Here is a 17,646-nt window from a genome sequence, read left to right on the forward strand (position 1 = left end):
GTATCGTTTTGTGCCACGGCGCACCTTGTGTGCTCCTGAGTGACCGTGGCAAGACGTTCCTATCGCATGTTATTCGTTAAGTCCTCCAGGCCTCTGACACCACCCATAAGACGACATCAGCGTACCATCCGCAAACAAATGGCCTTACCGAGCGTTTTAATCGAACTTTGTCCGACATGATCTCAATGTATGTTCGATCCGATCACATCAACTGGGACACCATTCTACCTTTCGTGACGTTTGCGTATAATACTGCCGTCCAACGTACAACCAACTACTGTCCCTTCTTCCTTGTGTACAGTCGTGCGCCGTCTTTCGTCTTGGACACTACACTCCTTTCAGCACCTGCTGCTCCATGCGCGTGCCTTCCTGAAGAATTTGCTGCTCGCATCGCCCGCTGCCGTGAAATTGCCCGCGCCAACACCGCTACCATTCAGGACAAAAGGACAATTCGCTATGATGCGACGCGTCCCGTTGCTTCGTTCCGCCCAGGCGACGAAGTTCGTTTGTGGGCACCTGTTCGCGCACCGGGAATCTGTGACAAGTTTCTCCACAGATATCTCGGCCCCTACACCATTTGCAAAGAACTTCCACCGTTAACTACAGCGTCATCCCTCTCAGCTCAGCTAGTGACCGCCGCCGCCGCACTACGGAAATCGTTCACGTATCTCGCCTGAAACCCTACATTCGCCGTACCTACCCTTTCTAGCTTGCGGCCGTGCTGACCGCTTTTCTGAAAGGGGGGGGGGTTAGGGTGAGCGCATTTTGTGCATATCGTCGTCGTCATCTGTACATATGACTCATCATATTGTGTGAGCGCTATTTGTGCATATCCTCCTCGACATTTGTACATACGACTCATCATATTTTGTCTCGTGTGGTGCTTCGTCTCTGACTCGGGCGGCTGCTCGAGCCAGAGACGAAGCGCCGTTCCTCTTTTTTTAAATCGTGCTGCGTGATAGCTGGGACACCCTGTATATGTATGTATGTATGTATGTATGTATGCATGTATGTATGTGTGTATGCATATATATATATATATATATATATATATATATATATATATATATATATATATATATATATATATATATAACAGTTACACTGGAAAATTCTTGTGACTTCGAAAGATCATTCTCTGAAGTGACGAGCTTATATGAGTTTTTGCAAGACCTCAGAATAGGAGACAATTCAGTTTTACAGCCTGAGTCCCCTCGCACCGCCAAGAGACTGGCGTCTCTTGGTTGAGCCATACGACATGCGGATTCAGTCAAACAGGTTAGGGAGGTATGTGTGTTTTGAGCGTATTAAGTCGCACAACTACACATCGATGAAAAAAGCGATGTTACGCCTTGTAAAAGTTTTAGTACAAAAGATACAATCAAGAAGTCTTTTCCTGACGAAAGGTCAGTTATTGAGAGGACAAGACATAACATATATAAAAATTAAATGATATATACCAATTTCTGAACACAACTTATGACTAGAAATATTAGCATAAGTATAATGGGATTCCATAACGCCATAGTTTCATTACTTGTCAAAGCATGCCTTAGGCCACTGGTTTTGTTTATTTTCCGGCGGCCGAATAAAGGATTATAGAGCAAAAGTTATCAGGTGGCCAAATAAATAAACACATTAACAAATAAATAAATAAGACTGCGATATCTCAAAAGCGCGAAAGGACTCGATGGCAAATATAGGAACAGGGTGGATTGTGTTATTGAGCAGCAAATGCTGTATCTGACGAATAAAAATTAATAAGGAAAATGCACAGATAGACTAGAGAGTCTTACAAATAGCGCAACCACGCGTCTTTTCTTACACAATTGTCCTCACTCTGCTTGGGCTGTTATGTACCCCATTTTCGTTCCTTTGTATTCCTTTTTGCGTTTTTTTCTAAGCCAGGTGCATTGCTTTGACTTGTAAGTTGGTGCCTATCTCTCCCCTATTAAAGACAGTTCGTTGTCTGATGCGATGATTTCACCATCCTTGAAAAAGTGTTCCTTTGGGCGCTTGATCTGGAAATGAAGTCGTCGGCAACCTTATTCAAATTGATTTTGCCGTAAAGTTCTTTGTGGGCGTGCAACATTGCCAGGTGGTTCAAACGGGCTTGTCCAGTCGTCGAGCGCATGTATATTTTCAGTCGCCGAAGGTAAGAAAAGAACCTCTCGGATGTGGTCGACGATACCGGTATGGCCAACGCAATTTTTTAGCTCAACTATTTCCGGCAAAAGGTTTCGCAAGTGTCCGCCCTTGCCCCTCGTAAACATGTGCACAACGCCCCTGAATGTGTGCAATGATGCCGACCTTTGCTGGCTTAAAATGTCAATCAGCATATCTCTGTGCAAAATCAGGCGTCCTGGTTCAAGGACGTCAGCGTATGAAGTACACTGTAAAAAAATTGCTTTGCTTTTACGGCAAATCTGCTGGTAATTTGTGACCGAACACTTTCCGTAAGTAAAGAACGGTCATTTCCGTAGAACGGACAACCGTAAAAATAGAGACCGTATTACAAAATACGAGTGCTTATGTATTCAGAAAACGGAAGACTGTGTATGCTGAATCGAATGGTTCGACCGTTAATGTACAGGTGCTTTCCGTATTCAGAAAACGGAAGGCGCTGTATATTGAATCTGTAGTATACGGTCGAACCGTTAAAATACAGGTGTTTTCGTATCCAGGAAACGAAAGGCTCCGTATGCTGAATTTGTACTATACGGTCCAACTGTTAAAATACAGGTGTTTCTGTATCCAGAAAACAAAAGACTCTGTATGCTGAATCTCTACTATACGGTCCAACCGTTAACATACAGGTGTTTCCGTACTCAGAAATAAAAAGGCTCCGTATGCTAGATCTGTACTATACGGTCCAATCGTTAAAATAGAGGTGTTTCATGCATTATGTTTTACAGAGCATATTGATTATTTAGAGAATGTACAATCGGGGACAGAAGTGCCCAAAATGTGCGAATGACGACCGAATTTTATTGGTGCACTTTCTGCTGGGATCAGCCACGCTAACATTTGCATTCGGAAAGTGGTCTGCAACGCAGATGATAGCGGCTGATAGTGCAGAGATGAAATTTGGTCGACACTCGCACATCCTGGGCATTTTTGTCCCCGATAGTACATATCCTTTAATGCAAATGTCATGAATGCAACTCATTGCATAAGCAGCAGGTCGCTATGGAGACAACTATCTGGCCAACACATTGAAATAGCTCAAAAGATCAAACACTTTGCTTTTTGTGATATGAATGAATTGCACGACATAAATACAAATAAGTGCAAAATTTTATTCGTCAAGTACTTTAGATCACAGAAGCAATTTTATTTTCTTCGACCACTCGTCTTGCACTGTTTCCTGGTGAAAGCTGTTCCCACATGCCTTGCAAGGATAAACTTGCTGCTGTTAGGAGAAACAAATAATATTGGTGAATTTCCATCCTAAAGGAAGTGGCAACAAAAGACAATCACAGAACACAACAAAGCGGTAACTGAATTATTAAAAAACCATGAACGTGGTTCAACATTTTCAAAACAAGGGATGTTTCTGTAGCCAACATTTCGACAGATACGTGTCATCAGGGCAGCAACTGTTTTCCTTGGCAGCGGTTTTGGATGTGCATAGCTCACTCGCCCCTACCCTCATCTGGTGCATACAGTAGGTCAAGAGAAACCAAAGTGTTAAAATAAAGGTAGGAAGGGTGTGTTTCGCAGTGATTGTGATGGAGTGTGTAGGGGCACTGCTGTAAGTTGTTACAATGAGTAGGGATGACCTAAACAGAAAATGATCTGTAGACCTAGTAGACCTTATTCTTCCCAGAAAACAGAAAATGATCTGTAGACCTAGTAGACCTATTCTTCCCAGAAATGAACAAAGGAATTAAAATAAACTGTTTGGACATTTGGCAAAAAAAGCAATGAAGAATTAGGCAAAATAAACTTTGTAACATGATGTGTCTGGTTAAGATCAGTGGAAATGGCAAATGAAGGTACGTTTTCAATAAACATTTCATCAAGATCCGATAAAGAAAAAAATATATTGGTCAAATATTAAATAAGTAAGGACACCAAATTAAACTGGGTATGACCATAAATAGTAAAGAACAGCCTGTGAAAAAAATGGGACGGGAAATGATAAAAGGTGCAAGATAGGGAAAAGTTTAGCACTGTTTACTGTATGTTCATGCCACTACTGACGACTTGAAGTTTCAGTCTTCCTGCTGAAGCTGTATTACTTGGATAAGGAAATTGATTACTTTGCAGACAAGTCTACATTCAGATTCTGTTCAAATCTTCAATGTAATTTTATGAAAGAAAATGGTATGGACAGTCCTACTGGATGGGCATTCATTCAGCAGTACCATCCACAGGTATTAGCTTAAAATTTATTGGTCTCACTGGACCTTAGCTCTTGGGAAATCATTAGCTGTTTTTTTTATCACAGATGCCTTCAAGTTATATCGGTTGGCAGGAGTGCTAGCAAACAACATTATACTTGTTGCCGCAGTCAAAAGTGATATTTGGTAACAATGAGTAAAAGAAGCAAACAGCATTCTACAATACTAATTCAAGTCAACCGAAAAAGCTGCTAAAATGAATGTACCCTGGCCCCCAATACACAATAATTGCACATCACATTGATGCTCATCGTGTCGATCATGCTATTAGAACACTAGGCATCAAGTGAGGAGAACAAGGAGATCAAAAAAATTAAATTATGGGGTTTTATGTGCCAAAACGACGATCTGATTATGACGCACGCCATAGTGGGGGATTCCGGAAATTTGGACCACCTGAGATTCTTTAACATGCACCTAAATCTAAGTAGACGGGTGTTTTCGCATTTCACCCCCATCGAAAATAAGAAGATCAGAGGGCACATCCTTCTTTTTCGAACATTAAATGTACTTCGCATTAATGTTGCCTTCCAACTCCTAAAGGAGCAATTTGCGAGATGGTGACCGACACATAAGAAAACTCATGACATTCTGTGCAGCAGAGCAGCACGCGCAAATACACTTTTTCCTGCAAAATGACATACTGTAGTGAAACCTTGTGCACATGTGCCAACCTTAGAATTTGAAAAACACCACAGTGGAAGACACAAAGTGTTAACTTTGCTGGAAAATACTAAAATTATATGATTATTCATTCAAGATTCGCCGACTTTGCTCTCTACAGGTGCTGTAAACAGGCACCCTGCTTTTGCAGTTGTAGCAACAATGATCTGTAGAGCAGATGAGGAGAAATGGTTATAAAGTTTACGCAGGAGTATACGCCGCAAATGACAATCCACTTCACATTTTAATCTGGTGGAGGATGCGTACTCCAAAATAGAAGAAACTAGTGTACCCTAAAGATTTCTGTGGCCGATGCCTGTGCACTAGCAGGTACACATAACATGGCAGTTGCAATTATATTTCCACAAGCTATAGTTACTGCAAGCTACTGCCAATGTACTGGTCCACAGCTGTAATACATTTAGGGCAATTTAAAACTCTCTAATGAATTTATCTCATATGACAGAATTGGAATGCAATATCTTGCAAATAAGTCTGTATGTGCCGTCCCATACAATGAAACACCTTTGAAAAACCTGAATAGCCACCTGGGCCGTGACGAGAGGTGAAGTGTATTCTGTGTAAACTAGTACAGCTGCATAGTGTAAAGCTCTGGAGAGTGCATTCAGTAACAGCTGTGAAGCTATTTTCTCTTTTTAAACTGCACACAGTAAAAACCTCCTTACAGTTTTGAAGAACTCTTTTCATTAAAAAATTTTCTGCGCGCAAACAAACAAGGACGAAGAACCATTTGCTTAAGAACCCAGAGATCTGCTCAATCCAATCAACAGGACACATCAACAGCGCATATAACAACACGTGTGATAAAATTGCCACGGATCAGCGCGACCCCGTCAACCTAAAAACAGCAATGCACATAAAACGAGCACTTAAGATGAAACTATGTTAAAGATAAGATGACAGGAGCGAATTCTCTTTATCTAGCAATGAAACAGAAGGATGACTGATGCATTTTTACTTTCGTTTTGCAATCCAGTGCACTTCCACAATTTCCCTCGTGGTTTGATTTCGTTGCCTGAACAATGTGCCGGTGCTTCTAAGACAAGGTGAGCGCGCATGTTCTTGACAATGCATGGCCTAATGCTTACTAGGGCCACCTTTCAGACTGGACAAGTGTTCCCTTAGTCTTGTGTTAATGCATCTTGCAGTCTGCCCTACGTACACATGACCACATGTCATAGAAACCTGATACTTAACATTCTTCGCACAATCAAGAAATTGGTTCTTATGCGGATGTTTAATACTACATTCTTTCTTTGCATCACCCTTACTTTCGAACTTACTTTTTACTCTAGAACACACATTACCTCTTTTGTTTTCAGCCGAAAACACCACTTTTATTTCATAACTCCCAGCCACCTTTTTAAGTCTGTGTGAAAGGCCATGCACATATGGAATCACTGAAACCTTGAAAGCTAATTCTTTCTGCCTTAAATTTTTTGTGCATAGTTCCTTATCCTGTTTAAGTTTTTCATAAGTCTAGCACATGACGCCAGCATCACAGCGAGCAGGCACCTACCCGGCCTCTCTCAACCGATCAACTTGCTCAAGAAAGGCAATGTTTACTGTGCGGTAACACGACTTCAACAATGCTGACCGGCAACATGAAATGACTATGCCATTCTTCACAAGCCTGGAATGGTTTGAGGCATAGTTCATTAGCGGTTTTCCAGCTCGGGGCGTGAATGACCAACACACATGTTCTGGTAGAATTTCTAACTTGACATAAAGGAACTGTAGCTTGTTATCTACCGCTACTTCCAAAGTAAAAGTCAAGCCTTCAATAGTAGTAGAAGCCTTTGACTCTAGGCAAGGGCTTAAATTTTACTTTGCAAGTACTGGCAGATAAGAAGCTACAGTTTCTTGTTAACAAGCTACATGAACTATGCCTCAAACCATTCCAGGCTTGTGAAGAATGGCATAGTCATTTCATGTTGCCGGTCAGCATTGTTGAAGTCGTGTTACCGCACAGTAAACATTGCCTTTCTTGAGCAAGTTGATTGATTGAGAGAGGCCGGGTAGGTGCCTGCTCGCTGTGATGCTGGCGTCATGTGCTAGACTTATGAAAAACTTAAACAGGATAAAGAACTATGCACAAAAAAACAAAGCCAGAAAGAACTAGCTTCCAGGGTTTCAGTGATTCCGTATGTGCATGGCCTTTCAAACAGACTTAAAAAGGTGGCTGGGAGTTACGAAGTAAAAGTGGTGCTTTCGGCTAAAAACAAGAGGAAGTGTGTGTTCTAGGTTAAAAAGTAAGTTCGAAAGTAAGGGTGATGCAAAGAAAGAATGCAGTATTAAAAATCCGCCTGAGAACCAATTTCTTCATTGCGCGAAGAAAGTTGTGTATCAGGTTCCTATGACATGAGGTCATGTGTACGTAGGGCAGACTGCAAGATGCATTAACACGAGACTAAGGGAACACTTGTCCAGTCTGAAAGCTGGCCCTAGTAAGCATTCGGCTATGCTTTGTCAAGAACAGGCATGCTCACCTTGACTTAGAAGCCCCGGCATATTGTTTAGGCATCGAAATCAAATCGCGGGAGAAATTGTGGAAGCGCACTGGATTGCAAAACTAAAGGAAAAATGCATCAGTCATCCTTCTGTTTAATGTGCATTGCTGTTTTTATGTTAACCGGGTCGCGCTTATCCGTGGCATTTTTTATCACAAGTGTTGTTATATACGCTATTGATGTGTTGACTGGATAGCACAGATCTGTGTTCTTAAGTAAATGGTTCTTCGAAAATAAAACCAGTTGTTAGAACGCGATCGTGCTTGTGTTGCTCCTTTTCTTCGTCCTTGTTTGTTTATGCACAAAACATTTTTTTGTAATGAATCTGTTCCACTTAGGCAGACTCGCAGTTTGGCTTCCTTTTTTTTAAAGGTAATGACACGTATGGCTATCACACACATGTACAGTATGACCTTCGTTCACAAACAAAGTGAACAGCACTTTCACACATTTCACACATTCTCCCAAACATTATTAGCGCGGGACGCTAATGTTGGCAGGGAAACTGATTTATGGAGCAATATAAAGTATTAAGTACTCAGCTCTTAATGTTTTCTCTGCTGTTTAAGCATCGTTGGGTCTTATAGTAAGAAAATACGGATACAACATGCATAATTCACGACGCAACCCCTTTGGAAGTATTTAGTAGTCTGAATTATTATGGATTGTATATTTAGATTAGAAGAAGGATTTCATTCCACTGCAAGAATGGCATCATCCCAATAATTCTTGCATTTGGTGCTATATTTACTTTTATTTCAGTTGGAATGTAGATCGACAGCGATATCGCTTGACATGTCTTCGATTGACTGTTTCTCCAACTTAAGCAAACTCATATTCTGAAATGACCTTGTAGATGATACCAAGAACTTGCTCAGCAGGAGTATGTATAACATTCACGAGATCTGAGGCTGTTGAACGCATATCTGAAAGCCTGGTATGCATGCTGCTCTCTCATTTAATCAGCAAGTTTCTGGAAATCATCTATAAGTTTTCTTGTGATGAATGTAAATTTGCTTGGACGGGAGAAACATGGAACTTGAACAGGTGAATTACGCAGCATAAGAATGATCTCAGCAAGAAGCAGGCATCAAGAAGCACTGTCGCTCAACACGCATAAACCGTCAAAAGAATTATTGGGATGATTTAAAATTCTGGTAGTGTAACGAAATTTGTTTTCTAATCTATATCTAAACTCCTTGATTATTCAGCCTACTACCACTACTTTTGCCAGAAACATTCATAGTCATTATCCTACCTATGCCAAATTATTGCGACCAATATTCAAGCCTTCCATAAGCTGTTTTTTTTTTCACTGCCAATTCTCTGAGGAAGAAGAGGTGTCTTATTTTTCTCTACCTATTTCTCGTTCACTGTTCACTCTCAAACTGCATTAAGCTTGAGCAGGTTCTATGCTTAAAGCTGTGATTCCCTTTCCCTCTGCCATCTTTGACCCACCTGGTTAGCTAAGTAGGTAGAAAAACTGCAGAAGAAAGGTTGTGGCGCTGAGTTGGACTTGTGCCCCAAGGAACCTTTGCACGGTGGCTCGAGGAGCAACTGCTTGTGGCATGGAGTGGCTCAAGCTGTGATGAGTTCACTTTGTAAAATCCTGCTGGTTACTGCTGGCCCGTCTTTGCTGGAACAGGAATGAACGTTGGCAGTCTACAGTCTCGGTTTCTTCCTTGAGCGCCATGGCCATGTAAAGAAACCTTGTCTCGACAGGCTGCATAAAAAAGGATAATTTTCTGAGCTAAGTCTTTTTTCCTAAAAGAACCCATTTAAAGTTGTATTTGTAACTTTGCGACACTTTCCGGGTGATGCCAGCGGTACTTCATTGCACAATGCCACAATCATGACTGAGCTGTGGCCATTCTGAATACAGCTTGCAACACGTGACAAGACCATATATACAAATGCAACCAAAATAGTAAACATTTGTTGTAGCTTCTGTATATGGCACTATTCGAATGAGACAATTGTAGCACTCTTCTCAGCTCAGTAAAGTTATTTCTAGTTATTTTACTTTTCATGAGGAAATTGCCATGAGCTTCTCTTGAAAAGTAAGTAAACATCCTTGCTTCAGTTTATTCTTCAAATTCTTGCATCACGAATGGATATCAGGAACCCATTTACACCACAGGCAGAGCTCCATATGTTTAAAAACATTATAAATCAAAGTACAATATCACAATTGTCATAATCGTGTCATGCTAGTATTATTGGTGGCTATGGCTGCTTCAAGCAATTATTTTTCATTAAGGCAGAAACAGTTATCTCAAATTGTTTGCAGCAAGGGTGTACAATCCACAAAATCAATCAAAAAGGTCACATTATGTTCACTATTCAAACATTTAGGATAGGTTACATACAACAGCTAATAAAGAATGCAAGCTTGAAAATCTCAACTGAAGAAGAAACCAGTTTCTGAATATGGAGCAAAATGCCACCAGCTCATGTGGAGTACACCTATACTATGTACTCCAAGCGAAGAATGTTGTTACAGCAATGCTTGAACACTATATGAATGTAATAATCAACAACCTTAAGCAGAATCTTAACACCACTAAACAAATTGTGCTTCGAAGATTCCTGATCCAAAATTCTCAACAAATTGTTCTGGTGTTGTTCGTGTTAAGCTTGTTGTGCGTTCTGAAATGCAAGCTCACAACATCTACAATTTCTCTAAAGGCAATAACAGCTTTGTCAAGATAGGTATGACGTGCAGATAAAGTGGATAATGCATGACATCATGAACACTCAGATGTGTTTACCATTGGGCTCACTCTCGCAGCCATGAAATTATGAGATGCAGTCACATTTTACGTTGAAACTGGTTTTGTGGAGTACTGCATGCTTCCCAGGCTTCTCCAGTTGTGAGAGCCGTCTCCCCTACACAAATGAGTGATGAGGAATAAAAAAAGAATTTCAACATGCAACAATATGTTGGTCATTTGCTAGTATGCAGCAGGCTTTTTGACTCCTAGCTTGCCTCACACAAATCTACCATGCACAGTATTTGCTTTGCCCAAGCATCAGCCACTTTACGATGCAATGTGTACAGAGCCCTTGCCTTTAGTTTTTCTGCTTTGGAAACAGTTACCGTGTGTTCAGCTGGCATCGACAAAGGGGACATAAAATACTATGTGCACCACTGATCTCTACTATGTTTTGCTGGATGCCACTTCGCTGCCCACAGAGCCAGGCGTAGTTGAAGCCAGCGGAAATGCAGTGTCGTGCAGTGGCTTGTCCCAAAAGTAGGGCATACGCTGCACTTACTAGTGTGTGCCGTTGCACAATATTGCTGCCATAAAAATTTTTCTTCGTGGTTTTCCACATCTAGGCGATGTCTCCACATGTCTGGTGAGAGCTGTTACGATGTTCTGAACCCGTACGTGATAAGTTTTTCTTACAGAAAGCATTTTCTGATTGACAAGTGTTTTCAGCACACGCCACTCATGTTAGCGATGCTGTCAGTGCTGTGATGAAAAATTCCGGCCGTCTTCTCGAAATACTTCTCTGGACTGCTTCGGTAGCTTGCGGCACAAAGGGCAAGCATTATAGCAGAAATGCCGCACTCCTGTGCAGGTGAAATGCCACAGCAAAGTCATGAAGTACCAACTCCTGGGACAAGGTTGGCTTCAGTCGAAGGCGCTCAATGCGCTATCCAGCCCCCCATAGTAGAGCTCAGTGGTGTGCTACCTTTTATACTAGCTTTGCTATCTAGTCGGAACATTGGAAAAAGCTCCCACCTTACTTTTCTCAACCTGTGACATGCAAACCGAAAGTCGCATCACTGTATTGATTCTATGGCTTTAGTTTTCTAAGCGAACTGCCTGCATATTCTAGAATGTTGTTAAAAAATATAGTTGGCACGTTTTTAGAGTTACAAGACAGGTTAGTTGGCTGACAGAAATGTTAAACATGTTACCAGCGCTCTGATAGGATGCAAAAAGCAGAATTGAAATTTACTTGGCACAGGGGCTACAGCAGGCAAGTATGGTTACTGTATGCTCTATTGTTGTTTCAAGTAAAAGTTAAGTTTTTATGCTGTATTTCTACTTATTCTGAACCATCAAACTGCACAATCAATGTTCCAAGTTTATACATTCTTGGCGTTTGATTGCCCATGTGATTTATTTCCTATGAACACAGGCAGTAATCCCTCTATAATAAGCAAAATGAGTTAGAAAAAGAAAAGTCGTGATAATAGTCCACAATTGCTGAGGGCAGAAGTAATGGCTGATAGCACTTAATTGAAGCTACATAAATATTCAGTTTTCTCACAGCTTGTTCAGCAAGTAATAAAGAGGTATGCTGTGCACCTTTGCATGACCAATGCAATCTGGTGAGAGACAGTGCACTGAGTCTGCTTGGTTGTGTTCGGCAATTTGACTGGTATTTTGCTATACATAATTCCTTGGGTATTCGTAGCGTACTTTGCGATAAAATGGAACTTGGAGCAGTGGTCATCTATACATAAATATTTGCACATAAATAATGCAACCACAATTACAGCATGATGAGGGGGGGGGCAATATGAGACTCTCAGAAAAAAATATTACGATTATAATGTGACGTGATGCCACAAGAAAACAAAGCAATGCATAGAAGCAGACGGCGCTTCCATGCCACCAAGATTATTTACTAAATAGGCAGCGCTTCAGAAGTGCCCGCGACACAATTGAACAAGGCAAAGCTGCGTTTGCTCCACACGCGGTAGCGATCACAGCATTGTTGCCAAGTGGTTTAGATCGGCGCAGTTTAAGTTTCCAGAAAATGTACAGAAGAACAATCTGCTTTATAGTCTTAAAGAATATAACATGAAGTACATTACAAAGCCAGAAACATTCCTAGAAAAGTTGCCTTATATTTGCTTAAATCGGAAAGCAGCATGGCTTGTATTACATGAATAAATTTTCATGATACCGCAGTGTGCAGGGTTTTCAGCCCATATACCACACTATGACGGTATGCAATAATTGTATTCTCATAATCTAAAAGGTGTAGTTGATTTTACAAATGTTGACATTCTTCAATCTGAGGCCTGTAAATTTTAACACGCAGGGGCACCCCTTGGCTAAGCAATAGGGATGTAATGTCTATGCATACAAGCATTACCCCATGCATTTGTACCACATCGCCCAAAAGAAATCAATTTTCCTGTCCAAGTCTGCCTCATGAGAGACTGGAATTAAAGCATTAGTTTATACAGTCATCCAAACACTAACACCTCATTTTTATATATGAAATTCATATAAATAGATCTCTTTTGATGCGAGCCTCCTGGAATGCTGAACCTTGCTGCATGCTTTAGAGAAATTATAGTAGTAGCAGTTTACTCAAAAGTTATTTAGGGCTGCAGTGTTGCAGAACACACCTACAAATGCCGCATTTCATGTGTAACAACTTGGTTGATTTGCTTGAACAACCTACCAAGAGCAAATTAAAATTTCTTCCTGTTTAGCATTTTTGCCTGCTGGACCACAATCGAATGTCACCAGTATATTAACTTGGAGAAACAAACCTGGCTTATACGGGGCGTCCCAACACACAAAGGTTTGAAAATATGCAAATGCTACGTATCTGGACACAACCAAGGTAAAGTTTGCCATCACCTGGAGATACTTTTTTTGCATTCTGCCTAATTGCATAATTAAGTGTAAATTATTAATCAACTTCTCAAATATTATAATTACATGAAATACGTGCTACATGAAAGTTTTTCTGAGCGTGAAAGAAAGCCACGAATACACGCAAAGAGCCTCGAGCGGCCATTCATGCGGCAATTTTATGTGTATTCGCGAGCTTCTTTCCCGCTCGGAAGAACACTTTTATGTAGCACTTTTTGCACAACAGGATGCTGTATCGGGAGTTGTTCATGGTGTTCTACAATTTCCTCATTTACACTTTTCATCTGATTAGAGTAATTGAGAGGTTGATTAATTAAGACTAATGATCTAATTAGGCAGAATGCAAAGAATATTCTCAGTATCTCCAAGCAATGGCAAACGTAATAACAACTTGGTTTTGTCCAGCTATGTGGCATCTTCATTTTAAAAAATATTTATGCATCATAGTTGGGACACTGTATATTAACAGCTTCACATATTGCCACAGCTGTGTGTTGTAACATTCAAAGGGTGCTTGTCCACCAGCACTCCAATGTCACTAACAGTGATCACCTACACAGCTAAGTGGATTGCCATGATGCAGGTTGGTAGTAAAATGCTGAGAGAAACAAATCCACTTACTTTGAAGGCAACAATATTGCGGTAACTTGAGAGACATGGCCTCATGGCAGGCAGCAGATCTCTTCTCAACTCCAGTAGGACACCAGCAACTAGTCTTTCAGTAAAAGAAAATATTGAATCAGTAATGTTACGTTACCTTGTTCTTGCAAAGCATCAGCACAATCATCTGATTTTCACGCATATCTACTTTCTGCTTAAGCAGTTCAACTGAAGGATTTATAAAATACAGGCTATATTGATTGCATTTGCTTCTCTGGCATGTACAATTTTTTTGCGACTGATACATTTACAGCTAGCTACACGACACGAACGCTTGGATTGCCCAGACATCATTAGAAGCAAAACGTCTTGCTGCACCACAAGCAGTTGCACCAAGGAAAGAAACAGCAGAGCTAACAATTGTTTTTTTTTTTTGATAACCATAATGAAAATGCATGCAAACAAGGAGGCAACAAAAAACACACGTTAGTGACAGTACAAGCGTCAATAGGAATTATGTGCGCAACTGAATGCACTCTTATTCTAAGTTTTTAACGCGCATGAGCAATAGGTTATAAGCGCCACACAAAAAATTTCGATCGCGCTACCATGGAGATCGATGTGAAATTATGTGATCCTTATCCCATTCACGCGCCATTTTTGTCCTATGACGCTGTTTACTGGCCTTTTGAAAACCAAAGAGTTCTGTTCGCGACGCCAGCTTACCACACATCATCTAAACAGCTACACTATGCAAACCGAACAAATAGAATTACGACGGGCTTACCTCATACGTACGCGTACGCGCAGCGTGCGTACACTGTAGAACATCCGTTGAGGGCAGGCTATCCCGTATCCAAGCGCATACGTGCACCCGTACACAGGACTTCGATGCCGCAGCGTGCAGAGTTTTGTAGACGAAGGGACACATTCCGTTCAAACATCCCCGCGCTCTGACGGCACTTGACGAGCACAGAAGCGTACACCACACCGCGACAAATTCGGAACTTTGCCAGTCCTAACATGCCGAGAGTCGTACAGCCGAGAGTCAAGCAGCCTAACCATCCATCGCGTCTGTTCTTCGCTCACGATGCGTCAATCTCTGTTCCATAGGGCCTTGCTCCACTCTTGAGTACAAATCAAGACATATTTACGGTAAACTAACAAACTGTACAACATAAAAAGATAAACCGGCTGGCTACACAATGCAGCTTCGTCAACCGCCCGTCTTGTTACATCCTCCGAGATCGGAAGCGCCGCGCGTGGTTCCACCTGGTGCTGGGAGCGCGGAAAACAAAACAAAATCGGTTTCGTTTTCCCATTTATGCAGTAGTTGTTGGAAGAGTAAAATGATTGCTTGACAAATAATTGAACTCTGGAAGAGGAGATCGCTTTCTCTGCCACAGGGCATTGTATACATTGTATACATTGCCCAAAGAGATATCTCTTTGTATACATTGTATAGAAAGAGATAGAGAAAGCAAGGAGAGGAAAAGCAGAGAAGTCAACCAGACGAGAGTCCAGTGAGCGTTGCAATGCCGTGCTAGAGTGTAATGCGATGTGTCAATAAGCTCTAGTATAGTGTTAATTTGGACTGGCTGGTGCATGTAATGAACGGGCAAATAATGAGTTGTGCCATTACTTTTACCCACGGATAAAGCTCATGTAATAAATGGTGTTACATGTTGGGTTAAAAAAGAAATAAAGGTTGAATCATTATGCCAACTCAGGACAGGGCGTTTTTTGCTTTTTCTTTCTTTCTTTCCTTTTGACAGTACACACAGCGCTATATCCCTCATCTTCGATCACCTTCCCGTAGTTTTCACACGTATTGGTGCGTGTTCGATGCCGCAGCGTGCAAAGTTTTGTAGCCGAGTGAAACACATTCCGCGCAAGTATACCCGCGCTATGACGGCACATGACGAGCACACAAACATACACCACACAGCGACAAATTCGGAACTTTGCCCATTCAAACATGCCGAGAGTCAAGCAGCCTAACCATCCATCGTTTCTGTTCTTCACTCACAATGCGTCCATCTGTTATTGTACAGCAGAATTCCGTACAAGAAAGTGTGTGCTCGCCGGTCTTGTTTCAAGATGAAGCGCTAAATGATACATGATGATATACATTAATGACATAGCATTAAATATTAATTCAACAGTTCGCCTTTTTGCCGATGATTGTGTGATTTACAGAGAGATATATGGCTAGCCCTAACGACATTATAACACTGCAATCTGACCTTAATAAAATAACGGAATGGTGCTGCAAATGGCTGATGCAAATTAACACAGAAAAGACCAATCACCTGAAGTTCACTTCCGTTCCAAAGTCTCAAACTAATACTTATATTTTAAACAATAGCATAGTAATCTCGGTTACATCGGCTAAATACCTCGGTGTCTACATAAATTCTAGCTTAACATGGACTGACCATATAAAATATATCACAACTAAAGCGCAAAAGAAACTTGGCTTTCTGAAGCGACGCTTGCATCTGGCCGACAGGGACACCATGCTTCAAGCGTACACTTTCTTCGTGCGTCCCTCCCTGGAATATGCATCAGTCATCTGGCATCCCTACCAGATCGCCCTTACCAATTTACTCGAAGCTGTCCAGAATAAAGCAGCGCGATTCATCATGTCATCTTACTCCAGATTTCAAAGCGTTTCATCTTTGAAGCAAACACTCAACATGCCGCCACTCGCAATGCGCAGAAAATTCGCCAGATAATGCTTTTTTCACACACTGTATCAAAGCAACACATCATTTGCCCGGTCACACATTTTACCGTCACCTCATACTTCACATCGCATCGATCATGCCTACAAAGTTAACCCTATCTTTGCCCGGACGGAAAAGTCCAACAATTCGCCGTTAACCTTATCAATAAAAGAATGGAATCAGTTACCCTCCAGAATTGCCACGATAACACACTAGTCTTCCTTATTTTATTCAGCATTACTGACGTATTTACAATCCTAGCACTTTTAGTAACATTTTTCTCTCCCAGAGCACTTATTCGCTTTCGCTATTTTGTTCTTGCTTCGTTGAGTGTGAATTTTGTAAGAATATTTACCTTGTTAATATGTTTCACGACTTGCTGTACCCCAAAGTGCTGTATTTACCACCTGCGATGCTCCTTCATTTGTGAAAATTGTGTTCTGCTTTATGCCCCCCCCCCTATGTAATGCCCCTGTGGGCCCTTAGGATATCTAAATAAAGAAGAATAAATGCTTGCGATTACATCTTACCACAAAAATTGACAACACTGTCAACAATTGAACAGTGCAGAATATGCGTAATGGGGGTGTGTCAATGAATGGCAGTTGAGAGAGATGAGATATTTTGCAAATACTATGGGGCGATTGAAACCAAATACTGTACAGTTCAGTAAAATCCTTCCACTCCTGAGTTAATTCTTTCTCTCCGTCTAAAATTTCATCTATAGCCGCAGTACTTGAATTTATAGGCCGCCAGTTCTCTTCGCGGCCATTTCTTGTTAAATGTAAACGCAATCGTGGTCATTATACTGCGTTTCGGTACTGATTTAGAGTGCGCACAATTTTTGCATAGCGCACCAATGTAATTGCCAATGAACCAGCACCTGAACGGCGCAGGTTTGTTTACCTTGTCATGTACGGCCACCGCTCTTCGTTCACTAAAACTTATATATATATATATATATATATATATATATATATAGTGCTGACACCAAATAAACGTCAGTACAAACATAGGCGCCATTTGCATTGCAATAAATTATTCTTAGAGGAAACTTTGTGAGTACAAGCGTCCACGCAGACAGCGT

General features: G+C 41.1%; 1 long non-coding RNA gene across 1 annotated transcript in view; it reads right to left on the reverse strand.

Annotated features, from left to right (window-relative positions):
• Positions 1–15,045, reverse strand: part of LOC125942426 (uncharacterized) — a 65,125-nt gene extending 50,080 nt beyond the window's left edge. Inside the window, exons 1-2 of the long non-coding RNA XR_007465099.1 lie at positions 14,618–15,045; positions 13,852–13,945 (exon numbers count right to left, since the gene is read on the reverse strand). This is a non-coding gene — a long non-coding RNA (uncharacterized LOC125942426). The remainder of the gene's footprint in view (positions 1–13,851; positions 13,946–14,617) is intronic.
• Between the last annotated feature and the right edge of the window lie 2,601 nt (positions 15,046–17,646).

The sequence above is a fragment of the Dermacentor silvarum genome, chromosome 1, assembly GCF_013339745.2.
Source record: "Dermacentor silvarum isolate Dsil-2018 chromosome 1, BIME_Dsil_1.4, whole genome shotgun sequence".
Lineage (NCBI taxonomy): Eukaryota > Metazoa > Arthropoda > Arachnida > Ixodida > Ixodidae > Dermacentor > Dermacentor silvarum.